The sequence below is a fragment of the Ambystoma mexicanum genome, chromosome 3p (genome assembly GCF_040938575.1).
Source record: "Ambystoma mexicanum isolate Mex_15411 chromosome 3p, UKY_AmexF1_1, whole genome shotgun sequence".
Classification (NCBI taxonomy): Eukaryota; Metazoa; Chordata; class Amphibia; order Caudata; family Ambystomatidae; genus Ambystoma; species Ambystoma mexicanum.
This window is the reverse complement of record NC_090925.1, coordinates 1039266114-1039293134: the sequence shown is the minus strand read 5'-3', so window position 1 is coordinate 1039293134 and position 27021 is coordinate 1039266114. Positions and strand designations below refer to the sequence as shown.

Here is a 27021-nt window from a genome sequence, read left to right as displayed (position 1 = left end):
CTGGAATGGTTCAAGCGTGGTGTTTATTTCAGTCATGATGGTCCAAGGGTCGACATGAAGATTGGCTAAGCAGGAGATTAAAAAAATTCCTGGGTACCCAACATTAACCAGTGACCAGGAGCTACCACTGGGGAATGAGGAGCTAGTACATAACGTTCCATAAATCTAACCTCCACGTAAGATGCAAAGATATAATTTAGTCCATTATTATGCACAGGATTAAATTCGCATCAGTTGGCCTGGGGACGGGAGCCAAAAGTAGCTTCTGGTAGCTCTTGGTTTCAAGGTAACAAGGCTCTGCTAGGCTGATGGCTCCCAGCTCCCCTCAATTGTGAACCCTGTGGTAGGACGTGGCACAGCAGCATATGCATTTTCCAAACCTTTGAGCTTGGATTCACAGCTCTCCTAACCATGCCTAATGGGAAGTACCCCAAATTCTCCCAAGAGGGCCATTCCTCTAATATCTGCTTTAAACGCCAGCCGCACCATGCCCTGCATTATAGTCTCTGAAGAGTTATGGACAAATGGGTCTGTATATCGGCCTCAATATCTGCCCTGAATAGCATGTCCTGTAGAGCCTCTGATTTAAACCTCCATGAAGTCTGACTAGGAACCCCCCTGCCCATCCTTATCTGCATGCTAACGGGGGAGTAGTCTGAGATTGTGTGGTTGAAGGATGTCCACCTGCTAAACTCTTCCCACCAACATTTGTGAGATCAGCACAAAATCTATTCGGGAAGCCATATCGTGAACTGGCGAGTAGAATGTGTACTGTCAGTCTTGTGGGTGCATGACTCTCCACACATCTCACAGTTTGAGTCTCTCCATCTGACTTAGTAGGCTACAGGCAGCTTTGGATGGTGGCCTAGCGCGGTCCCCGTTCCATCAAACCCTTGATCAAGTATACAGTTCATGTCAGCCCCCCCTCCCCTCCAACTCCCCACCTCCCCAATGACTGGGATCAACGGATGTGAGTCAGTAATGTTCGCTATGGTTTCGTAGAATCAATCAGAGTCCACGTTTGGCTCATAAGTGTTGACTAACAAAACCTCCAACCCTTCAACAACACAGTGTACAATAACATATCGATCCTCCTGATCAGTGCAGGTTCCCTTCAGGGTAAACTTGGATTTGGTCGAATAGGACGAGAAAAACAGGTTGCAACGCCAGGATGCAGCAGCATTTTTATTAGCTGTCGCTGTTGCGTGAGTCTCCTGCAGAAACAATATGCTGATTTTATGTCTGCTGGCATGCTCCATTATCTGTCTGGTTTTGCGCAGCTACCCGCCCCCTAATATTCCAAATTAAAAGGTGCCATCGGCCCCAGCACGTTGTATCTGCTGTGCGCCCATCACACCTACAGAATGGGCGCACTCCTCGCTTCTTCATACCAATGACGATTTTCATTAACCTTACACTTGTCCGCCAAGACAATTTTTACAACGTTACTCCTGCACCAATCCCCCCTCAAATAGAATGATGTCAACTACCCCCCCTCTCCCTCAACATTTCCCAACACCTCCCCCCTAAAAAACAAACACCCCGGGAACCATTCCAAGGACACCAGAACCATCACCACACCACCCCCAAAAGGCAAGGGGAGAGATGCCCAACCCCATTGCCAGCAAATCAGGATGTGTCTTTTCATTACATTACTTTTAGATCAACTGCGTGCCCCTGAATGCCCCAAGGCACACAGACACTGCATCTGCGGATACATTCTCTTACACAACAACAAAAGAAGTAACCGATACCCAACAAACAATTAACTGATCTCAGTAAGAGCCATAATAGCACATTGCCACCCCATTCCGTCAGCGCTTGGGGAGAGTGTGAATGAAGGTCATCACCTCGGCTGGGTCAGTGAAGAAGTGTCTTTTTGTTGTGCTTGACCCGTAGCCTAGACGGATACAGCATTGCATATTGCAGACCAAGGTCCCTCAGTTGATGCAAACAAGATTCTGGCTTTTTGCACTGCAGGGATGAAGTCCGTATGTAGAGAAATCTTCGAGGACTGGTACTGTAAGTCTCCAAGCCTTCCTTAGTATCCTGCCCCTGTCACGGTAGTTCAGAACCTGGGCTATCACTGGTCTGGGGCTCTGACCAGGCTTTGGGATTGGAGCTGTGACACAGTGAGCCCGCTCCACCAGAAACTGTTGGGACAGGGGAGGATCTGCCAACACCTCTTTTATAAGATTCTCCATGAATTCCTTCATGAGCTGAGTTTTGACAGGTTCTGGGATGCCAACAATATGCACGTTGTTAGGGTGAGATCTCGCCTCCAAATCTTCATTCTTAAGCTTTCACTCCATCCACCTCCTTCTGTAAGGATCAATGGGTGGTGCACAACTCTGCACTCGTGTATTCTAATGTCTGAATATGCTGTTCCACTTCCAATATCCTGCCGCTCTATTTATCAATTCTTTGTCTCATGCGGTCCATTTTATATACCAGACTGTCCAATTTCCCATTTACAGACTTGAATCCTGCACACCTGCTCCCTTCTCTCCCCATCCATTTCTGGCACCATTTCTTGCCTGCGTCGCAGACTAGCATTTCATTTTTGCTTTCCCTAATGTGGCCATATTGGTAAACGCAAGTTTCGCCTGGCGCTTTTGCCCTTCACCATCTGTTGATGCTGTAACGGGGAGCAGCACCTCTGTGGGCGGCCCAGCTGTCCCTGCTGCCCACAAGCAGGGGTTTCTGGGCAGTTGTAGTCGCACCAGCCCCAGAACTGCCACAGGAAGCCAGTACATGGCGTCGCACCACAGCACACCAATATCCCTGGTGCTTATATACCAACTGACTCCAGCCTGCTCCCAGGGCCACAAGTGATCCACAACCTGCCAGTTGTTCAAGCAGGATCAGTCTCTGCCGCCTCTGCCCAAATTAACTTCTGCTCTGTCACAGCCGGCGTGCAATGGTTTACCATTTTGTGCAGCTCTGGGCTTGCAGAGCTTAAGGGGCAGCCCGCACATTCTTTGCAGCCGTCAGAATCACTAAATAGGAAGATCCATCAGGCACCCTTACTGTTTACTCTTCTGTCTCCTCTAGGTTGAGGCCACGGCCCGACTACCAGAGCCTGCACCAAACTCACTGCATGGCTCCCAAAATGTCTGTGACTGCCGTCTCCCCTCTACAGAAGCCGACCATCCAACTCGTCCAGCCAGGTCCTCGCTCCTTAACAGCGGGCGTCCCATGGATCACAGCGCTATCAACAGAGCCCCTGCTCTACCGTGATTGTCCACAATGTGGCAGGCCCAGAGATCAGCACCCCCTGCAGTCGCTGCTCGCTGGCCAGTACGACTCCACTGGCCGCTCGCCACCAGCAACACGTCCCCCGCTCAAGGCCCACTGCAACGGGCCTGTCTCACCGATCTCAGGCACATGGACCTTAGCTGCCTCCTAACCTTCTCCACCATGCTCACAACCTTACAGCACCTAGTGGGGGCACATTCAAGCACGATTAGTGGGAAAGCAGGCTGTTCCTTCCCCAAACCTCAGAGAGCTTAAGACTAGGTGTCATCTTGGCCTGACGTCACCTTGCATCCCCACCCATTGAATTATTCTAACTGTATTTTGCACCCTTTTGTTGTATCCATTCAAGTAATTGATGTGTTTCATTGAGTATCATATTTGATTTCCTGTCCAGTGGAGTAACTTTGCTGAAAATGTTTGGGGGGACATGACATCCAAAGAAAAGGTGCCCCAGCCAAATTAATGCGGACAAAATGGTGTGCCATGAAAGTTGGGGTGGAAAAACACCCCTGCCCCCCCCTAAAATTACGCCCATGTTCCTGTCTGCTGAAAGATTGGGTTGAGGTAGTCCTGGGGTGGCCTCTATGCCGCTTCTTCTTATTTCTTTTAGCACAACACCTTTAAAGGTAACTGGGTTCCAGTGGTTGACACTTAGTGCGAGGAATCCAGTATGAAATGTTATATTGAAATTGCAATGTTTACCTTAGTTTGAAAAAGGGCAAATGATTGGAGAACTATCTTTATTTAAAAAAATTATAATTTTCCTGACTAGCCAGAAACCGTTGTTGGCAGATCGCCATGCGGTTAAATAGCACAATTGTTTGCATATGTGCCTTAATATTCTGCTAAACCTGCAAATGATTGCAGCTGGTCTTTGTATTCTTTTGCAGATGCTCGATTAATGGCCTCTTCTAGCTCTTTCTTTGCTGACCACATTGGGTACCTGGGAACCCCAGCACATCAGGTGCGAGCCGCACAGGGCTGAGCCTAGTTTTGCATGGTTCCCTCAAGCTCTCCCAGACCAGGTAATTCCTTTACTTTATTAACACCTCGTTAAGATATGTTTGGAAAAAAAAAACCTTTTTGGTGTTTTTTCTTTTTTTAATTTCTTTTTGCAATGTATCTTTTTTTCCCCGAATGTGTTTTTTTTTTCCCTTTGGTAGATGGAATTAACTAACATTCCTTGAAAGTATCTCAAATACTGAATGTCTGTGCCTTGATGTCCACAGTCACACGTACCTGCACGTTTCTTCATTTGAAGCGTACATCTTTGCTAATTTGCACAGATTGATTTTGCTCTGTTGCTTAGAAAGGGATTGGTCTTGTTTATAAGCAAGCCCCTTCTTTTGTCAGAACTGCTAGTGTTCTGAGGCCAGGGTTGTTGGCAAAACCTTCTGCCTGCTTTTATTTAGAGTTTTGCTTCTTTCTTTTAGCCCTGGCCTGTTTACTTGGCTTGATGGTGGCCCACTTAACCTGCGTTACTGTTGAAATTCCAGATGTGTGTTTTAGAAATCCAGAGTAAAGAAGTAATGCAGGCAAAGAGTGCAGGCAAGCATTGCGAAAACAAATGATAAGCCGAAGTCTGAATTTACAGGTCAATGTACAAAATATATTTTTGCATGAAGAATCAGTGTCTTTAGGATATCTCTGGCAATGCTTCTGCTAGCCATTTCAGTTTGTAAACAACTGATGCGTCTCCCACAATAGGTTTTATTCCTGCCAAAGATCAAGCCTCTGTTCTGAAGTGGCCATCCCCATGGCTGCTAAAATCACCACAATATGTGATGATGTATTCAGCACACATCCTATTTCTCTTCAAGCAGAACCCCTACTTAAGAAACATCCACAGGTTGCGAGTCACCCGCATTAAAACACATTTTCTTCTATATTCCAATTCAAAGATTATAGGCAAAGATGTTCTCCACGCCCATCCCACACCCTTCTTTTAACTTACCCTCTATCATCCATGCTGTAATCTCAAAATGTCATTCTTTCCATAAGGAGCATCGAGTTACGCAATCATCTCAGTTTACACCAAATTAGTTCAGAGCTGGTAGTCTCATTGGCATAAAAGACCTCTGTAATCATGTTTCATGTAGTCCACAAATGGTGCCCACACACTCCAAATTTTACTTCAGTTTCTTGTGCTAGCTGTTCACTTTTCCATTGCTATGATTTGACCTACACTGGTGTGCCACATTACCCATATCAGGATATCCCTGATCCCTCTTAGAGAGGTGGCCACCAATTATACGAAGAAAAGCTGTGCCAGTAAATATTAGAAATATGCAGGTAGCTCTAGTGTTTTGCTTCGGAGACAGACGTGACACTTGGCGGGTGGCCGCCTTCGTGTCGGGATCTACCCTGGCTGCCCGCACAGACCTTGGGCAATTCTGGTGTTGCCACAAAGGCACTTATTCATGAAGGTAGCCACGCTCATGTCGGGGCACACCTGGAAACTCCTGGGTTCCAACACTGACCATCCCCTGCTGGAGCCTGGTGCCTGTGCCCAAGATGGAAGCAATGAGGACGGTGCTAGTCTTGGACGAACATACGTTTGCCGGCGAACCTACTTCCAGATCAAGTAAATAAAACACGGATAGCCCATGAAACGGGCGTTGGATCCACTTATCCGTTGTGGGACTTCATGCAGTGCAGTTTTCCTGCCCTTCTTGTCTAGGGAGGATAGCTCAGCGGCAACGTGTACTCCTTAGAAACAAGACAACACGGAGCAACACAGGTTCGATCCCCGGGTCTGCGCTTTTTAACCTCTTTAGTATTAAGCGTGTTCTAAATAACCTATCATATCCTGCCTTCATGTATGCCAAAACTAAGTTTACTACCTAATGCAGGGAAAGTTAGGAGAACTTAATGACTAGTTCTCATAGAGAGCTTCCTTCCTCACTGTCACAGCACCTTATTGATTCTATCTACAATCCTGTTTCTTCAAAGATAGATCTACACTACATATATGTAAGTACCTCACTTTGTGACTGGGAAAGGGGTACCAGAGCAATGAGTTCCCTATAAGTAACGCCTGCTTTTATTATTGGCCATCACAGTCCACACCAGATAACTCCTGAAGTACGGCTGCTCACTGTTGGTAGTTGTGGATCGCACACAACATCCTGATTGCACGTATCTGTGACACACTTGGAATCACAGGTCGGGCTCTGGCGTGGTTAACCTCCTTTCTCTCCGACCGCCCATCCCAGGTGGAACTCGCAGCCTTTCTCTCGACTATTGCTCTCTCAACCTGTGGCAGTCCCCAGGGATCTAACCTATCCCCCTGGTTCTTCAACGTCTATTTGGCTGTCTTGGCACGTGTGGTTGCCAATTTCACCTCTAACTTCAGTGTTACGCGGATGACGCACAACTATCCTTCAGGCTACCCTCCGCCACCTCCTCCGACGAGGATGGTCCAAGGTATGGTGAAGGAGGACCTTGGAGTGGACATCAAGTGAAGCAAAAGGAGATACAGGTACCTGTGTGATGTCATGTGAGAGAGGAGAAGAGACTCTGCTGCGGGGGGTGCAGGCAAGAGGACAAGTGAATGAAAGGAGAGAGGGAGAGCCCACTGCCCCCCATAGACTGTTTGCACCCACCACCCAGGGCTGTTTGAGCCAGTCTACCAGGGCTGGAAGGGACAGCCTGTCAGAGGAGACCCCTGGGAAGAAGGGAGTGTGCCCTGCTGGAGTCCAGGAGTCATTAGAGGCTGCCCAAGAGTCTGGTGAATTGAAAGCACCCAGAGCTGTGTAAGGCAGCCACCCAGGGCTGAATAAGGCAGCTTGTCCCAAGGGTTCGCTGGGACGTGAGTTTCCTTCCAGTGCCAAGCGGGATCAGGAGCGGCTGACAGGAAAGGCCCACAAGGACTTGGGATGAGGGGCCTGCCTGGGACACAGGAAGAAAGGCCCCGGGAAGAATTGTCAGACAGCCTGTTCCAGTAGTCACCCTGGCACATGAGGGGGCATGAGTGCCCAGGCAGGGTTGCCGAAGTCTGCGTGAGTACCCAAAGTTGATTAAAACAGGCTGTGTTGCTTCCCACTAAGCAGCAAAGTGGGCGTGTGTCCGTCATTGGAGGGAAGACAGACATTTTCCGTTAAAAGAAATGTTCTTACCGGCATGCTGTATGAGTTGAGAGCGCTCTGGTCTGTATTCGTTTTGGATTCTCGTTTTGGAAGTGCAGTCTGATGGTTATGGAGTTCAGAGATCCGCTGACAGCCAAAGCGGTGTTGCTGCTGTGGAGCTCTAGGGATTGCCTCTGCTGTGGTGACGTCATCATGGGGCTCTCATTGTCAGTCATGTGTGACGAAGGAAAACTGTGCGGATCAATGTGTTCGTTGGGCCGTTGGGGCAGGAGAGATCCGTGAGAGAGATCCGTGATGTGCAGAGGCCAGAGGGTGACTTATGACGTCACCAACGCTGCAGGAGGTGATGGCGATCAGTCGGAATGCTGATTTCCCCTGCATTCGCGCCTGGAATTATGCTGGGCCTCGCTATGTTAGTGTGGGTATTACGCGACGTGGAAAGTCCGGAAGAAATAATAAGTGGCATTTGAGTAAAGGACCTGTGTAAACGCTGTAACGTCACCAGGAAGTTGTAAAGGAAGTGAATAGGAGATCGGGTTTGTTTTCCGCATTGATCTCGGGAACCTTCGAATAAGGCACCCTCCTGCGTGTTGTATGGGTTGACCCATGTGCAAGATCCACAATGTTTTGTTATTCACCGGGCGCCTTAGGTGATTTGAGCGTATTAAGATGATTACCATGAAGCGGCAACAAGTTCATCTGTGGCGGCAAGGAGATCATCTGACATGGCATTTGCCTCTGTTTTTGAGATGCCGCAGTTATGATAAAGAAAAGGGTAAAAGCGAGCCGAAGTGACTGGTCTTAGCAAGTTGCTTCATCCCAAGTAAGTGTTGTTGTGTCTTCAATTCTTCCAGAAGGCTAAGTGTTTCCACATGAGTTTAAATGGACGCTATGCTGATTTGGTCTGGAACTGTGCCTGTAAAATTGTCTTTTTCTTCAAATGATCGGTTTTGTTAGTAAAGTGTCAGGTATGATTATTTACTGTGTGTAGAAGAAATTTCAGGATGGTATGAGCAATTATTGGGTGCTGGTAGTGACTGGAAAGCATTGCTTTGCCTGAGGAGTGAATCATTCAGTGATGCGTATTAGTCACTATGATAGATTAACTGAGAATCTGAGCTGTATTGAAGGTTATTATTGTGATGCATTTTATGTTAGATGTAACAACTCTGAGGCATTCTAGGTTTTAGTGTTGCTCTTCATGACAACATGGACTTTTAGGTTTCATGTAAAGTCAGTTACCACACTTGTGTTGCGACAGTGGTTGTGTGTCGGTGGCATATATGAGGTTGATTGAGGTGCACAATCGAAGTGGTGTAGATCCTATTATGCTTAGTATAACGTTTTGAGGCATTTCAGTATTAGAGTTGCCTGTGCTTTGGCAAAATGGACTTTTAGGAAATGTTATTCCAATGCGACCTGCAATATACAATGTGAAGGTATTTGTCAATCCAATGCGTAGTATAACAATTTTGAGGCATTGCAGTGGCATATATTGTTATGTGTGTTATTGATGTTCAACTCAAGATTTCTGCTAGAGCGACTGCAGCGCTGACTAGCAGTTTTACATTCTATGTACGGGTTTGACTGTATTTGATGTCGTGGTGTATGTTTTGACTTGAGTGGGAGTGTGGTACATGACCTGTAGTTGGTCAAGGAACCCTGCGGGGTTTGTAAGAGATTTTAGCTGTAATGCATGACCAAGAAGTGGTCAAGGAACTTGTTGGAGTTCTGATGGGTGAATTGGTTAGTGACTCTGCGGAGTTCAGAGGTATCTAGTAGGAGACTAGTACCAGAAGCTTTGCGGGGCTTTGATGTTTTGGTAAATTGTGTCTCTGCGGAGTTCATTTGAAGCTATGTGAAGCTTATATGTTGTTTTGGTGACCTTATGGAGTTGTTAGGGTCCAGGGATTTCGCTTGAAATTCTGAAGATGCAGTTGATATTGTATCTGGTGTTTTTCTTTATGAATTTAGGTGGTTTCTGGGATTGCTATTGAGCTCTTCTTGGTCAATCTCAGAACCTTGGCAACATTTCATCTTCGGCTGTGGTCACTATGGGGGTGTTTTGAATTGTTCAGAAGGGCTCAAATGTCAGGCCAACATTTGCAGCTGGGTTTTGTTGTGTTTGTTTAGTGACAGCTGGTTGCGTTTCTTTATTGGTGTGATGAGGTGAGTGACTGGTGATTAGGTGTGGCTGTGTTGCTTGAATTTTGGAATGGATTTGACAGCGGCATGAGTTGTGACTGTGGTTTCTTGGTGACCCAGGTAAATTGTTGGGTTGTTAGTAAGTATCTTGCACAGTCATGACAGTACCTGGTTTTTCCCGGTTTTGGGAGTTAGTACTCGGAAGTGGCAGTCCGAGGTTCCTTTGTGGCAGAGAGGAACGGAAGGAGCTTTGTGTTTGGTTGGTTTTGGTAGTGTTGTGGTTTGTTTGCCGAGGTGGGCGGTTAGTGCTCGAAAGTGGCAGTTTGAGGTTCCTTTGTGGCAGGCGGGAACGGAAGGCGATTTGTGATGTTTTGATTGGTTAGGAATGTTAGTTGTGGCGGCTGGGACTGTCATAGGATGTTAGTTACGCCTGTTTGTTCAATCTCTGGGGTTAGCGGAACTCTGCTGAGAGTGAGGTGTGTCTTGCTGTGGTGAAAGTGTATGTTGTTATTTATGCAAGAGGAGGAGGTGTTAGGGTTGCTTTCTCTAAGTGTGTGTGGTTGAGGTGTGTTTGTTTGTTGTAGGAAAGGAGGTGTTAGGGTTGGCTCTTATACTTGCATGTGTGCTGAGCCAGGATTGATGTCACCATCAGAATGTAGGCTGTGAGTCTGGAGTGTGAGATTAGAATGTTTGGGGTTGAATGGGTTCTAACCCAGGCAGTTAGATTATGTGAGCCTGGGTGGTGGGAGCCAGTGGGCTCTTGTCCCTGATCCTCTTTATATCTCAATGACTTGATGACATCTGATCCTGTAACCTAAGAAGATAATAAAATAACCGCTAAGAGTACCTGGCCTGTGTATCCTGAGTGTCCTTTGGAGTGAACCCTATGACCAAGAGCCGGTCATAACAATCCTGTGTGCTGCAAACGACCTCTGCCTCAACGCCAGTAAGACTGAGATCATTTGCATTTGGACCCCTGCTCCCGCTTTCCTGCTTTCACTCTGGCCAGCCTCCCTTGGCCCTGCACCCGCACCCACCTGCGAGGCTAAAAACCTTGGGGTCATCTTCGACTCCTCTCTCTCTCCTTCTCCTCTCACATTTTGGACATCTGTAAAAAGTCTTATCAGCTACAACTCCTCAGAGGTAGTCTACCTTTTTTCACTTTCCCCCAGCGGCTCACTGTCTCCAGAGCCCTGGCTCTCTCTAGGCTGAACTACTGCAACAACCAATTCCTCTTCCTCAACCTCCCTGCTTCTGTCCTGCGCCCTCTGCAACTCATCTCCAACAGAACCATGAGACTTATCCTTGGCTTCATACCCAGGCACTGCATCTCTGGCGTTGAAACCCTTCACTGGCTCCATGTGGCTGCAAGGATCAAGTTCAAGACCCTCTGCATTGTCCACAAAGCTTTCTGGGGTCTGGGACCTACCTACCTGCAATGCTGCCTACCTAAATACTGTCCTCCCGAGCCCTCTGCTCATCTACCTCCAATCTTCTGTGAGTGAGACAGTTCTCCAAGCAGAGATTTGGAGGGAGATCCTTATCCTCTGCAGGTGCCTCCCTCTGGAATAGCAGCCCTCCGTCTTGAGCCTGATCTTAAGTTCCGAAACTCCTCAAGACCATCCCCCTCTCCTCTTCTCTCTCCCTATACCCTGCTAACCTTCCCTCTCTCACTCTTCTGTACAGCTTGCTGACTGGCTGCCTGGTGTACCTCAGAGTCTCACAGGTCCCCGGCACCCCCACCAGTCCTCTCTCACCCTTGCCTCAGGGCCCTGCATCCCTACCCACCCTCACTGCACTTGAAAAATAACCCAAGAGAGTGGCTTCCTCTGCACTTATTCCAGTCTCCTCCAGTTACCTGGGCGCACTTGGACCTGCCCCTACCGGTGCACTTGCACAATCCGAATGCACTGTGCCTGAAGATCGTCTGTTTGTTCTCCCTTATCTTTACCCCTTAATTGCACCTAGGCCCGACGACGATTCTGCAGTTTTACTATTTGCTGTGTCTCTACTGTTAAATTTATCATATGAACTTACTCTGCACGTGCAGACTATTATCGTCTCAGAATTTCAAGGGCTCTGAGCGACTGTTTTTTTTCCCCATGTTCCCACCCTCTTTGAGCGCTTTGAAACACTTCCTGTGTACAGGCGCTTTATAAATGAACAGTACCATTACAAGGGTATGCAAAATGTTCTTTAGAACCTTGGAGGCCCTGTGTCTTTTCCGATTCATAAACAATTACACCCTGCTGTGGAGAATACAGGTGGATCCAGAACATCAGGTACTGATAGTAATTTACCAGTATCTAAGGCTAAAGACCCATTTTCTCTGTGCGAGGAACCTTAACGGAACGTGTATTGGGTCATCTGAAGTGTCCATACCCAATATCTGTGTTACTTCCGCCCTCCACTTCAACCAAACATTTCACAGCTTTGAAACTTTCCATAGTACATGAGGATGCAGCTTATCCCACATCTCCTCACCCTTATTTTTTGCACTTAACTGACCTACAATGTAATCATGCTAGGGGATAGTACTATCTCTAAAGGACTTTGAATCGCGTCCCTGTTTGTGGGTGCTGTGAAGGCCGAGTGATGAACAGATGACTTGGAAGCAGCTTAAAGTTCTTTGTTTTATTATTGTGGCAACATGGATTGGGGTTGACTGAACCAATATTGATGGTGTTTGTAACAGTAAAACATCTGTTTGGTACTGTGACGAATCAAGGGAACTCGTCCCTTCTCCCCATGGTGGAGCTTGCTCCTCCCCCCACCCCCGTGAGGCTAGGGAGGTGAGCACGCTCTGCAACACCCTCCCTACGGATCGAACGAAGTGGGACCTCACCGGGAGAGACTCCCCTTTGGGGACAAGGTCTCCCATTCCTATGAGGAACTCCCTAAGTGATTTCCCATGGTGGCATTTATGGGTCTATTGGGTGTGCAGAATACTATTGAAGCCAGTGATTGGAGCAGAGCCAAAACTGTAATAGGCACCTGCTAGCAACAAAAAAGATCTGTCTCTTTATGGAGAGACTTCCATATGACTGAGATGGGTAGAATGATGACCAAGAAGAAGGAAGAACAGCATTCGGCGAGACTTAGTGAAGTCCAGAGAGGGAGCCGAGAACATAAGCAGGAGAAGCCCCCTGACGCTAAGATTCCTAGAGGTGGAGTAGAGGAGAGAGGCACGGTGCCTGCAACTTTTACAAGTGGCATGAATTATAAAGTAAGAGAAACTCGTCTCAGTGAAATTGATACTTTGAAATTGAAGTCAATAAAGTGTAACTGTATTCATATGAGAAAGAGGTTCAGATATCTGAAAGAGAGGTCCCTATGACAGTGGCACAAAAGACCCTGGGAAATAGGGGAAAGCATCCCATAGGTCAAGAGGTAAATAATGGAGAATATCACAGAATACATAAATACGATGAGAAGTAATGTCGACCAATTAAGGGACAAAAGATACTCTTGAGTTAACAATACAAGGAAAGGGGGGCACCCTATCCCAGAAAAGAAGTTCTGTTACAAAACTCAAAAGGAGATAGCAACCTGAACAGTGAAAAGAAGAAAGCGAGGAAAAGGCTGTATTGGGCTCCCTAAAGAGGGTGGAAGACCCAAAGACATTGTGAAAGTGGCAAGAACCGATATAGAAAGTGACAAAAGACTATTTAAGAATAGGTTGCTAGGGAATTTCGTTAATAAGTCACATAGCGGCCTGTAAAATGAATCTCTTACCGCGATTCCTATACGCCTGCTCCGCCCTCCCCACTATAATTCCCAGCCCTCTGCTCCAGCAGCTGCAGAGGAAGATTTTTAGCTTCATTTGGAGGGGGAAAAAGTCATGTATTCCGCAGAGAACCATGCTGTGCACTCCAATCCAGGGAGGCCTCGGGGTCCCCGACCTTCAAAGGTATCAGATGGCGGCGCAGATAGCTCCTACTCGAGCCTGGGCCATCGCGTCAGGGCACCCAAAATGGATGGACATAGAACAATCCCGATTACCCCTTCCCCTCCGTTTCCTGTTGCACCTGCCAGCCTCATTGCGACAAACATGGCCATCCCTCCTATCGTCGACTAAACAGACACTAAAGGCATGGGATTGGGCACGCAAATCCAGAGGCATCCCAAGAGACCGAAGCCCAGCCGCCGCAGTATTCCACAACCCGGCCTTTTCACCTGGGACCACTCCCTCAAACTTTAAAAACTGGATCGCCGGGGGCCTCAGCTCCTTAAGTCAGCTATTCAAAGGTCCTCAGCCGTTGACGTTCGCCCAATGCAAAAGCGCCTTTGGCCTGACTGAGACCGATAGATTCTCTTATATCCAAATCAAACATTGGTGTTTGCATCCCCACACCCGCATGGTAGCCACGCGAGAACTAGATGCCCTCGAGTTAACGGCCGCTGATCACCGAGCCGAGGGCGAATTTCCACACTATACAAATTATTGCAGACGGATTTGCTCGCATCCAAAGCAACTTATATGACAGAGTGGGAAACAGAACTAGGACATCCGATTCAAGACCAATCGTGAACCGACATCTGGGTACATACGCATTCGTCCTCTTTCTGTGTGACCAATCGGGAATGTGCGCATAAACTCCTGCTGAGATGGTATTTACCACCCCTTCGACTACATCATTTCAACCAGTCCTTGAACCCGCAATGCTGGCGCCGTTGCGGCATGGTGGGCTCCTACCTACATATGTGGTGGTCATGCCCAGTGGTGGCGAACTTCTGGTCCCAGTGTATAGCCACCATAGCAGACATTACTCAGACCATGTTACCATTGGAACTAGAACCAATCCTACTGGGGATCCCGATTCCAGGCATATATCCGAGATCTGGCAAGCGGGCGACTCTCATAACGCAACTGCTCCTAGCTGCGAAAATCACAGTTGCCCAAACTTGGAAATCCCTGGAGGACCCCCTAATGATCTTGTGGTGGCTGAAGCTTTGAGACATCTTCATTGCGGAAAAACTATGGCAGCAAATAGAGGCCACCTTCACCGCTTCACAAACATTTGGTCGCCTGTGATAGACTATGACCAGCGCTTCCCAGCCCTAACATACAAACCACGCTTGGTGATGAATGCCCAACGGGCTGAGGACAGGGACCTCGCTCAATCAGCGGAGGCGCAAGACCCAGAAGGCAGCCGGAGTGGGAAAGGAGGGGCGGAAACTTAGGAGATGATGACTATGACTTGAAATGTAGTAAATGTTGAATGATTCTAATGTAATGTTTTCCTGTGTGCTGCTCAAAAAATAAACAAGTTAAAAAAAAAAAAAAAGAATAGGCTGCTAACCGGGAGTCCTGAAGAAAACGAGAGATATTGCCAGAGATCAGGGGGAGGGAGACATCCTCCTCATCTTATTTAAGTTGGTTAGAATAGTGATACGGTTAGATAGTACTAGTTTTTGGACAGCAGACTTATTCTTTATTTTTAGACTTCCTGACAAGCACCTTAGTTATTTATATAGGCATGGAACATCCATATAGCAATAGGGAAAGCTGGGCCTTATCGTTTAAAAAATAAAAAGGTGAAAAATCATCACAGGGTCTGCGTCCTTCTTCTGACTCACCATGTAACCCAATCATACATTTAACTTCCTTGTGAACTGTGGTGCTGTTGGAGTAATTTGTGTGTGAATTTCACCTGTGCACTAATTTCAGCCACGTCATTGGCGTCAATAGGTGTGGTGTGCACCATTTTTAAAATTATGCTAATGTTGCAGCATGTGTTAGATGTGTGACTTAGCACTGATGTGAGGCACTGGGGGTAAACTAAAGAGCGGGTGATTTGGGACTTAGTAGTGTAGGGTGCCAACGATCTTAACACAACTAGATACTAACACTACTAATGATACTAATCTTAACAATACTGACATTAGTAATTAGACTGGGGACTGTAAGTGCATGAATTGGCAGTATGGGCCTAGGAAAACAAATATGAAAATTGAAATCTGAACTCAAGAGTACTTTGCGGATGTTGGATTCAGAGCACCATGAGGTAGCAGAATGTGTTTTGCAAAAACAGCTGCTTTGTTCAAACAGGAAAGCCAGAAAGGATGTTGGGATGCCATGACATCGACAATAGGAGGAGAAAAGAGGTAAGGAATCCACACGAAAATGTAGGCAAAGAGAGCTTAAGAGCTAGAGGAAGGGGGGTGGGCAGCAAAAGGGGCTGCCCGAGAAGGACCGGGTAGAGATAGAAGAGAGACGGGAGAAAAAAAAATATCAAGGAGTTGGGATTGGTTGCTGGCTGGTGAGCAGTGAGCTGATCCAGGCTGCAGAAAGGAGGGAAACTGGTGCCAACAGACCTTGCTGTGCTCCCGCAGGTAGCTGAGTGTGGGTGAGAAAGTGAGCGAGTCCCCTTGGGACGAAGGGCATCCAGCCGTGCAGGGAAAATTGGCATTGCGCTTTAGGTGAGTAGAAGTAAAAAAAAAAAAATAAAAAAAAACTATTCATAAGGGCAACCCCTGGTTCAATCTGCTTGTCACGAAAGGGCAAAAACTATTCTGCAGTCGCCTGTGCGAAATAGTAACTTGTTGGAAGGGGGGGTGTTAAATGTAGGAGTGATAACATTTTGTCAGCTTTCCTCCCAAGGTTACACATACAGAATGCATGTCATCTGCCAAGTTTGCTAATGGGTAAATAGTTTTGCTTGAAGAAGAGACATTTCTGTCGTGGCTGGGAGTTTATCAATGGAGTTTAAACGTGTACTAATACAAGCGCAAATACAAATGTTCTGATGAATTACAAAAGCTGTGCGTTTGCAAGTTAGTCTGACTCTATCCTGTTCATGACATACATGATTGGTTCTGATATGATATAAGATAAAACGTGCCTGTACACAAGTGTTTTTAGACGCCACAAGACAAGGGATGGGTGATAGAGGGAAGACAAGACAACGATCCTACTAGGCTTTGTGAAATTCGGATTGTGCAAGTGCGACGAGAAGTGCAGGAGGGGGAATTGCCAGGGAGAGGGTAGGGAGAAGTGCGATCAGGGCAGCATGGCTATGAATAAGTGCAGCCAGGGCAGCGCAGCTCTCGAAGTGCAAGGAGGGAGGGGGGGCTGTAGGGGTTACAGCTACAGCCCCCAAGTGCATGGTAGGTCAGGAGGCAGTGCAGGGAAGTCTGGCCATGGGGGTGGCTGGTATAGAGAGAGACTCACTCTGATGGTACCAAGCAACCAGTCAGCGTAGTAGACAGGTAAGTTGGCATGGATTTATTGTAAGCTTAGCTGAGGAAAAAGGGGGACCGATAGCATGTAGGGCTATTTGTTAACGTGCGCTTGCCTCACTCAACTGTATGTGAAGGTGTATTCCAATTTTACCATCAGTCCATTAAAACTACGCGAGGGAGGGGATGGTAAATTTGAAATGAAGTTGCGCTGATCTACAAAGTGTAGAGTTGTTTTCTTTCCCAATACCAAGTGGATGGTAAAATGTGAAATGGCATGTAATGTTTTTTTTCCTATTAAAAAATGTACATCCAGGTTGATGCTTTGCTAATTTTGTCATACTCTGTGCATGTAAATGTCTCGTGGTGCTGGAATTTTCAAATGAGCCTAAAAAGTTGCAGAATTATGAAAGCCTGTGTGAGTCTGTTTTTAGTGTGGCCTAGATGATCTTTCATATGCAATGTCTTAATCAAATATTCTTTTTTATTGATTTTACACATTTGAAAATGAACAATACAACTTCTTAGGGGGATTGCGTGGATGGGTCTCTACTCCCATCCTTTACCATCCACCATACAATAAATAAAACGCATAACAAAAAGGGGTCACAACAGCAAAGATAGGCAACATTATTGTACATTGTCACAGTGTTCTTTTACACAGTCATTGCGCATCCTCAGTAACGGGCTGCGTGGGCAGGTGTAGGGAGGCATAGCGGCAATCTTCCCATTTCTGCCAGATTTTGTTTGCCTTGTCTGGGCAACCTCTTGCGGTGTATACTCTGTGCTCCATTGCAGCAATTATATCGATATCAGTGGCCCACTGTTCGAGGCTGGGTGGTGTTTCTGATTCCCATAGTTGCGCTATGTTGCGCTTACACACTGCCGTGGCGGTTGACAGGAATAGTTTTTCATATCGTGATAGTTCAATCTCGTCTTCCACCCCCAGCAGTAATAACTTTGGTTCCCTGGGAACTGTTTTACCTAAAGTCCTAGACAATTTGTCACAGCATGCTCGCCGGTATTGTTGGATCCTGTCGCACTCCCAGAGTATATGAAAGAAGGTGCCTTCTTCACGTTTGCAGCGCAGGAGTGTGCCCTGCGCCCAAGTGTGGAAGTGTGCCCTACCCCAGCGGAAGAGAGCCACCCTTAGGTAATATATTCTATGGAGGATTTTAAGTTGAATAAGTCTGAGTCTGAATGAGATGGCTATCTCGCGCCGGTACATCAGAGCAACTGTCCATTCTTCAGGCTGAATTATTCCCACGTTTCACTCCCACTTTCAGGCTCGCCAGTTCGGGTGTGGCGAAAGAGGTGATGGCGCTATACATCACTGAGGTGACTTAATGTTTGAATTATTTGGAATTAGGTTGCGTTTCATAGGGGTATATTCAGGCATCTTACTCACCGCAGGGAGGTGAATCTGCAAAGCATGACTTAGCTGAATGTAGTGATATCGTTCCGTGGGGGGAAGAGTGAAGCGGGTTGCTAACATCTCAAATTGGACCATGCTGCCCTCCTGTATTACATCCTCAATTTGTGTTGTTCCCTTCATCGTCCAATTAGGCCATCTGGGCAGTTTGTTTACTTCTGGTAGATTCCTGTTGTTCCCTAACGGCTGTATTGGTGTTAGTTTATCCTCCCATTCCATGTGTTTGTGTGTTTCCGCCCATATTCTTGTCATTTGAGATATCATGGATGGGGGAGCCGCACGGCTCAGCTTCCGATATAGGTGTCCCATGGGGACTTTTGCTGGGTCGCCCGTGTCAATCGCTCTGATATGTGGTAGTCATGTGTCACCGTGTAGCCAGTCATTCACGACTGCCATTTGGCTGGCCCAATAATATGTTTGTAGCCTGGGAAGGCCAATGCCTCCTTCCCAAATCGACCTTTGGAGTGTTGCGAGTGCAATTCGTGGGTGGGCAATAGCTTCAGGAGGATGCGATCAATTTTGTGAAATTCGCGGCCTGGCATATGTAGTGGAGCGTTCTCTAGTAAATATAAAAAGCGCGGCAGAGCCATCATCCTGAAGAGGGCTGCTTTGCAAGTAGAGTGAGTGGTAGGGAGGTCCAGTGTTGCACGTCCTCCGTGAAACGTGCCGTGATTGGGTGCAGGTATATAGCTGTGTAACTTTTAAGGTCTTTCGTGATTTGTATGCCAAGGTACCTGAATTGTTTCAGTTCTATATGGTATGGACAGTTTGTTGGTATTGTTTCGCTTGGTGTTCTCATTGGAAAGAGCATGGACTTGGTCCAATTGACTCGTAGGCCACTGTATGCCCCATGCCTAGCAAATGTGTTACAACAGGGCAGGAGTTGGTCGGGTCTATGGGGTATATTAACGGGTTGTCCGCATACAGTGAGACCTTGTCCTCCCAGTTGTCCGCCCAGCGGAAACCACTCCAGGCTTCAGTGTCCTGCAGCAGTATCGCAAGGGGTTCTATCGCTATGGCAAATATCATGGCCTATAAGGGACAGCCCTGCCTTGTTCCCTTCCCTAATGCAAAGGAGTCTGAATGCCATCCGTTCACCCTCGTCGCTGCTGTTGGGAGTCTGTAGAGGAGTCTGACCCATCTCATGAATTGGGGACCAAAGCCCATGCGCTGCATTATCTCCCAGATTGCTTCCCAGTGCACTGAGTCGAATGCCTTTTCAAAATCGACGGCCAATAATGCCTTAGGGCCTCGGAGGTCGTCCGCTCTTTCCAGGACTGAATGGAGTCTGTGTATATTCTTGCGGGTTGACCTCTGTGGCATAAAGCCGCACTGGTCTGGATGGATGAGGGACGGAATGACCCGTTGTAATCGGTCAGCTAGCACTTTCGCCAGAATCTTAGTTTCACTGTTTATGAGGGAGATGGGTCTGTAGGAGCTGCATTGGTCAGGGGGATTTCCTGGTTTGGGTATTACCACTATGGTGGCTTCCCTTAGGTCGGGTGGTAGGAGGCCTTGGTCACGGACATCTTGGAACATGTGCAGCATATGCGGGGCTAACTCTCCTGCGCCTATCTTCTTCCATAATTCCACGGGGAGGCCATTTGGTCCCAGTGTTTTCCCTGATTGAAGACCTGACATGGCTGCTACTATCTCTTCCTCCGTGATCTCTTTTTCAAGAAGGTCTTGCTCATTAGTGTTTAGGGAGGGGAGACTAATCTCTTCTAGGATAGAGATATCAGTCGGGGAGTCAGGTGCCCTGCATAAGTCTGCATAGTACGCAGCAAAGCCCTCTGCTATTTCCTGATCCGTCACCAGGGGGTCAGAGTCCCTTGGGTGGAGTTGTCTGACTTGTCTGTGCCCCTCGTCTCTTCGTTCTAACCAGGCTAGCATTTTGCTGGCCTTATCTCCGGTTTCATGCATTCTGGCTCGCATCGCCCTATGCGCTTGTTTAGCGCTGTTCAAGGCTATGTTTTGGAGACACTTTTGTGCGAGCAGCAGGGCACGTTGTGTTTCTGGTTGGTCTCGGGTAAGGTGGGCTTCCTCCGCACTTCGCACCTGCCTTTCGGCTTCGTGCATCGTGGAGAGGTGTTCCTTTTTATGAGCAGTGGTCCAGGAAATGATTTCAGCCCTCATCACTGTTTTGTATGCTTCCCATAGTGTTCCCGGATTGTCGACTGTCCCTTTGTTTATTTCAAAGTATGTCTTTGTGGCAGTTTGGATGCGTTCCTCTAGTTCTGGGAAACCCAGGTAGTAATTGTTAAGCTGTCATCTGGGGGGCGGGGGGCTTGGCCTGGAGGTTCAGAGTTCTAACACCATGGGGGAGTGATCTGAGATCCCTCTGGGGAACAGGGATGCTTTCTGTATCTTATGTGCCTCCACCAATGGAATAAAGAAGTAATCTATTCTTGAAAGCGAGGCATGTACTCCTGAATGGAAGGAGTATTCTCTGTCATTGGGGTGTAGGTCTCGCCAGGCATCCCGCAGCCCCAGGGCGTCAGTGAAGGTGCCCAGTTTGGTGCGGGTGTTGGGATTCCTGCCGCGCAGGTGTGTGCGATCCATCTCTACGTCTATGACTTCGTTGAAGTCACCTCCTATGATAGTGATATCTGTTGTATCGTTAGTAATTAGGGGTGAAATGTCTGTGAGTAGTGGGGCTAACAGGGCCAGGGGGGTGGGGCATAGATTGCAAGCATTGTGATTGTTTGTTCCCATAATGTTCCCGTTATACATACATATCTGCCACTCGTGTCTTGTGTAACAGTAGACAAATGAAAAGGGAGTGCCTTGTGGATTAGTATGAGTACCCCACGCGAGCCCATGGTGAATCCAACATGTATTGCTGTTCGATAGTTTGTGTGTCTGAAAAGGTTGCATACTGTGCCCACAAGGTGTGTTTCAGTCAGGAAGGCTACATCCGGTTTGTGTCTATTTAGAAATTGCGTTACCAGCCGTCTTTTAATACAGCTACCCATTCAATTGACATTCCATGTCATGAATCTAAGAGTTCTAGTGGTATTATTTTGTGGTACCATGGTGTTGTGTCACGTGTGTGTGTATATCTTGTAGAGTAGCTCATGTTCTCCGATTTCCGTTCCCTTCTGTGTGGATGTGAAGAGGCAGGGGAAATGATTATCTGGGATGTTGCCACTGCCAATGCTGTGTTCTGTAGCGTCACTGTGTCCTGATCTCAGTTCTTGTGGAGCTCCATTCCTATCTGACCCCTTATTAACTAAACTAACAAAACCCTGTTGCACCCCCGACCCTACACTCCACCCAACCCGGAGCATCTGTCGCCCGAACAACAAGTAGAGGCCGTTAACTATATGGCTTACATAGATTATAACTTGTAACTTATGCTGGTGTGTTTCGTACACTCAGTGGTTCTCTCGCTCCGACCTACATAAACAGTTGCAGACCGGAGCGCCTGGATATCGGGGGGGGGGAGGAGAAAGCGATCCTCTATCTCCCGGGGGTCGCACAATGTTGGGTCCATGCGTGGCGTTCATATTTGCGTATTGTCTCTGTTGAGCCGGCAAGTTATTGTAGGCCAGTTTCCGGCAGGTTCGATTAGTTCCTCTCGGGGCTCTCAGTGATCGTCCATCGGCTGTGGTGGTGAGTCAGGCTCTTGCTCTATTGGTTGCGGGATAGGCAATCTCCGATCGGGCACTGGTCTGGGACTTCTGTTCTTTGCAGCTCTCCCCGCAGCCCAGTCACCCTCAATGTGTTGTTCTGCCCATCTCCATGCCTCCTTTGGGTCTGTGAAGTGCACTGTGGTGCCCTGGTGGTATATTTTGAGCTGTGCCGGGAAGAGCAGGCCGTATTTCACGTTCAAGGTTTGGAGGCGTTTCTTGAGTTGGTCAAAAGATTGCCTGGCCCTCTGGACCTCCCTTGTGTAATCCGGAAAAAAGGCGATGTGGGATCCGTTGTGTGTGATTGTTCCCTTACTGCGGGCCATTTGAAGTAGCGCATCACGATCTCTGTAGTTTAGTAGTTTTGCGATCACCGTACGTGGTGGTGCGCCTGGTTCCGGTGGTCTGGACGGCATTCGGTGGGCCCATTCAGTGGAGAAAAATTTAGAGAATGATTTGAGGTCAAAGAGTTCAGACAACCAATGTTCTAAGAATAATTCCGTACACTGACCTTCTGCTTTTTCTGGCAGGCCCAATATACGGACGTTGTTGTGCCTTGATCTTCCCTCTCCCTCGTCGACTCTCTCCTCTAATGCTTAAATTCGTGTCATGTGTTGTTCCATGGTGCGTAGTCCATCCTCCGTTCCGGAGATGCACTGTTCGGCTTCTCCTGTGCGTGAGGTCAGTTTATGCAGGTCGTGTCGGAGGAGGGAGACGTCCATGCTGATGCCGTCTATTTTTGCCTCCATGGATGCCCTTGAATCGGCGATTGCTGCCATAACATCTTTCAGGGAGAGGGTGCTCTCAGCCTCGGTCGTGTTGTGCAGCGTGCAGCTGGTCTTGATCTTGGTCTGCGGAGGGGGTCGCCGGTATTGTCGTGTATTGGTTGATTCTGCTTTGGGTGACTGTTGTCCTTGCCCATCATGTATTCGTATGACGTCTGCCTGTGCGGGAGCCGTCTCCTCTATATGCGATAGGTGTACACCACAGTGGGCGTCGAGATACGGCAGGTGTGGCTTGTGCCTGGTTGTCGCGCACTGGTATCCGCAATGCAAGAGCAGCTATGCGGTTGCAGGGTTTGTTTGCTTGCAGTGCCCTGAGGCCGGTTGGATCCGGGTTTCACAGCTCCCTTGTTTCTGTTTTGTTTACTGGCAATCGCTCCAGACTGAAGATATCTGCATAGAGGAGTGGATAGGTAGGGGGTGATGCCCGTGTGTTCACCGTGGGTCGGTTTGTTGCTTTGTTATGGTGTTAGAATCCATATGGTGTCACTTTGTCACAGTAGGGATGTGCTTATTCACCTAATGCACGGCTTGGAGGGGTTGCATGTGTTTTGCCAGTGTTCACCCGTGGGACTAGAGTCTAATGCCACCTGCTACGCTGCAGAGGAGTCCGTTCACTGGGGGGCTGTAGATGTTCAGCTCTCCTTCTTTTATTTTTTAGGGGGGAGAGTTTGGTCTATTAGGCTGTTTCAAGCCGTAGAGTGCGGGAGGGGGATGGTCACTGGCGCTTTCTTATATTGTTAGTGCACTCTGCCCAAAGTGGGGCGATCACCGTACCAATTTATATGCGGGGTGCTGATGTGTTCTGTACTCCGGGTGTGCCTCTTTGTCTTGCTGTCACATTGTATACCAGGGGGCGCTGATTGTAGGGTGCCTGCGCTCCAAATCCCAGGAGGCAGGCAGGCGCAACTCCCTCCTTGTGTTGTCTCCTGGGTCCTCCCCTCTCCCAGATCCACACTACTCACACCCGGCAGAGCACCGGGGCGTATTAGTTCTGTTGGGATTCACTCACCGTAGCAGCTTGCTGCGTATCACGGTTCACCTTCACCTTGTCGGGGACTCCTGATCAGAGCGGGTGACTATCAGGCCAGGTGTTTTCAGCTTGGCTCTTTCGGGAGACTTTACCTTCTTGATGAGCGGACCTAGTGCTCAGGGTGTTCCAGGTGACAGATGGCCCCTCTTGCTGGGCGTCGTCAACGTCTCCACGGGGCTCACTCCTGTTCCACAGTTTGGCACTGCATTGGGCAGTTTGGGCGCCTCAGGGTCCGTTCGTTGTTGTATTCTGCAGAGATGGGCCGCGCTCCACGTTCATACGGAGGGATCTCTAACAGGGGCAGTCGCGGGCTCGCACGATCACCAGGTTCCACGCTTTGTGGGCACGGCAGTTCAAGCAGCTCCCCTCTGGGGTGATTGGTTAGGTCGTATGGGTGGCTGCCTTGCTGGATGCAGGGATCACTCCAATCCGGTTTTGGTGGTGTTGCTGCCTTCCAGCCACTAGACCTCTGCCGCCGTGTGTAGTGCTCAGGTTTCCCTGTCCGCACGCAGGTTAGTAGTGTGGGTGAGCCGGGCTGTTCGTACGGGCGCAGTCACCGTGCCGTCTCAGATCTCACCTCGGCAGTCAGTGGGTGGTTTGGTAACCCGCAGAGCTTCTCGCCGCAATTCGGAGCAATTCTCAGTTCCTCCGATGCAGTAGGGGTTGCAGCTCAGATGTGTCCCTCGTCTCTCTGTCCTCACACACAGTGTTACAGGTCCGGGTCGCGGACCGCGGCCATCTTGTTTCTCGCCCGCCGTCACTTCCACAGATTTTCACGACGATCTAATTCACGCCCGGAGGACAGTTCTGATGTTTATTTTCGGCGTATCATCTCTCTGAGTGTGTGTGATGCTGGAAATGCATCGGAGGGACAGGGCCTCCGTATCCTTGTCCTTTACTGCCTTTCTATCGTGTGTTCTGTCATATTTTCCGCGCAGGAGTTCATGTGGGACTCCTGGCGGTGCAGCTCTCTCTCTTTTGGTTTGGTGAACAGAACCATGGGATACCCCTACGGGACCCATGGGTGGGGGTTACAACCCTGTGCCCCTAGTGTATGTTTTTGGGCACCTGTGGGTGGCCCGCAGAGCAGGGTATGGGCTGGTGGCAGCTCCATGCTGAATCTGACAGGTGCGCTGAGTATCCTCCATTTTGGGATACCCCGGCCCTGCCATTGGAATCAGTTGATTCCTGATGGAAAGCAAGATGGCCCCTGTGACCTCTTGCTTTCTATTACCTATTACCTTGTTTTCCCAAAGTCCTGGGAAGCCCTGACTCTGTCCCTTCCCCCTGACTGGCTGTTGGGTGGAAGTTCCCTATATGGTGTTGTTGTGAAGTCCAGTCCAGACTGACTGGAGTGGGTACGCCCTGTGGAAGGGACCTGGGTGAATGGAGTGTGTGACCAATATGCACTTCTTGTTGTGTCTGTCTGGTTTCTGGTATGAGAGACAAAGACTGAGACCGCCCTGCCCGAAACTGGCCTGAATGCAGTGTGTAATGTTGAATGGCTGGGTACTTGTCCCAATCCACATTCCTTGTTGTGAGTGTCTGAGAGGGAGGAGGATGGCCTGAATGCACTGTGTGCCTGATTGGCTGACTGACTGCATGAATGCCCTTCTCTATGATTGGCTGCTGAGAGTGACCCAGCAGTGTGGATGAGAGACAAGATAGTATAACTGGGGACCTCTCACCACTGGAAATTGTTCAGAAGCTGTGTCTACACTTTAAGAGTAACTGGAACTGCTGATCCTCGACGCCCAGCTGGAAGACGAAGACTTGCTGTTGCATTTACTTCGACCTGATCTGAAAGCTGCCGAACTCGTCGAAGACTGATCCGAGAGAGGACCTGGTAAGGCGCCCTCTTCCCGTGCTCCGAGGGACCATCGAGCACCGCTAACCTTCGCCGAAGCTCCCTGGAAGTCAGACCCTCGAAAGGCTGCCGACCCGAGACAGGACCACTGAGGAGAACGAAGCAAAGCACCCGGACTTCGCCGCTGTCGAAGTCTATTGCCGTCGACCAGGGTTCGCAGGTTTGTGTAACCGCTGGAGGCCCGTCGGAGCTGTGTTGCCCAGCCGTGAGGACCACTTGACGCCGTGCCGCCGACGACCGGAGCCGTCCGCTCCTTTGCCTAAGAACATTTGAATCCAAGGACTCCCTTGCCCGCAACGTCGACCGCTTTGTCCCGCCGGAGAAAATCGAGGACGACCAACGCGCCGAGGAGAATCCGCCGGTGGGTTTCCCGCCACCTGAAGGCCACAAAGACTTTGACTCGACGCCCTTGTTGGGCCACAGTTCTTCTGAAACTCTTTGCGGTCCTGAACAATCCGTCGCCGAGGTGCCCCGCACACCTCATCCTCGCAGGACGTCGCTGATGAGCACCGCCTGGATCGACATCGGGGTCTCAGCACCCTTGAACATCTCATTGCCGCCGTCGACGACAAGTTCACTATCTTCAACACCTCTCGACGATCCGTGGTTCCTGCTTTAAAGGGAGTCACTCAAGAAGGATCCTTCGACGCGTCTTTGAAGAACTCTACTCCACCAGGTACATTGGGGGGGTAAAACCTTAATAGGAGGAAATAAGGCTATTGAACAACATATGGACTGGGCTTGTGCTATATATCTTTATTTTACAGGTTGCCCAGGTGGGGGGATCTCCACACAGAACTGTACCTAGTGGTAGGGGCCAGTATTCTGCCTACCGTTTCAACCATCTTCCTTTCCTTCCTATCTCTATTGCTGGTTTCCGCGTTATTGATCTGTGTGACATTTTAACCGTACTGTTGATGCACTTTAATGAGATTGGATAACATTGGTGGTACCACTTTAGAATTGTATATATTTATCATTGTTGATTTCCGAGTACAAAGTGCGTTATTGTGATCGTGTAAATACCTTTGAATATTAATTATATAAAGACTGTGTTTTCAGTAATACAGTGTGTGGACATTCCTTTGTGGGGGTTTGGGGACTACACTGTACTTAAGAACCAGCCTGCATCACCTCCTGAGAAGCTAGGCCTTGACTTCTCGACTACGTTACCAATAATAGAGAATCTTGGCTGGGGTCCTCTGTGCCTCTCCTCTACCATATAGAGAGCGGGAGTACAGACACCCTCCTCCAGTCTTTACAGTGTGCCGCTCACAGCAGAGTTATTTTTGTGAGCAATTATCACGCAAATAGCAGGCTGTTTATCAGGATATGTGCGGCGGTCACGGGAGCTCCAGGGACTCGCGTCTGCATTGCACAGCAGCTGGCCACACCCCCCCCTTTCATATGCAATGTCGAAGTCTGGTGCATCTGGTACTCTTAGTGGGAGAATCTAGTGTGCTATCTAGTGTGCTTTGCTCAGCACTAAGTCTTGCAAGTCACTAGCTAGGAATCCCCAAATAAAAGCATAGGAGGAAATCTGTAGCCAATGAACTCATTCCCTGCATCTTAGTAACAAGCTTATACAATGTTTTGCAGCGA

At 48.5% G+C, this 27021-nt stretch overlaps 1 protein-coding gene across 1 annotated transcript in view; it reads left to right on the top strand.

Annotated features, from left to right (window-relative positions):
* The window catches only part of TTI1 (TELO2 interacting protein 1), a 444572-nt gene that overhangs the window by 50272 nt on the left and 367279 nt on the right, over window positions 1-27021 (top strand). The window contains exon 2 of the mRNA XM_069652389.1: window positions 4149-4283. The gene's annotated coding sequence lies outside the window, so the exon portion shown is untranslated. The remainder of the gene's footprint in view (window positions 1-4148; window positions 4284-27021) is intronic.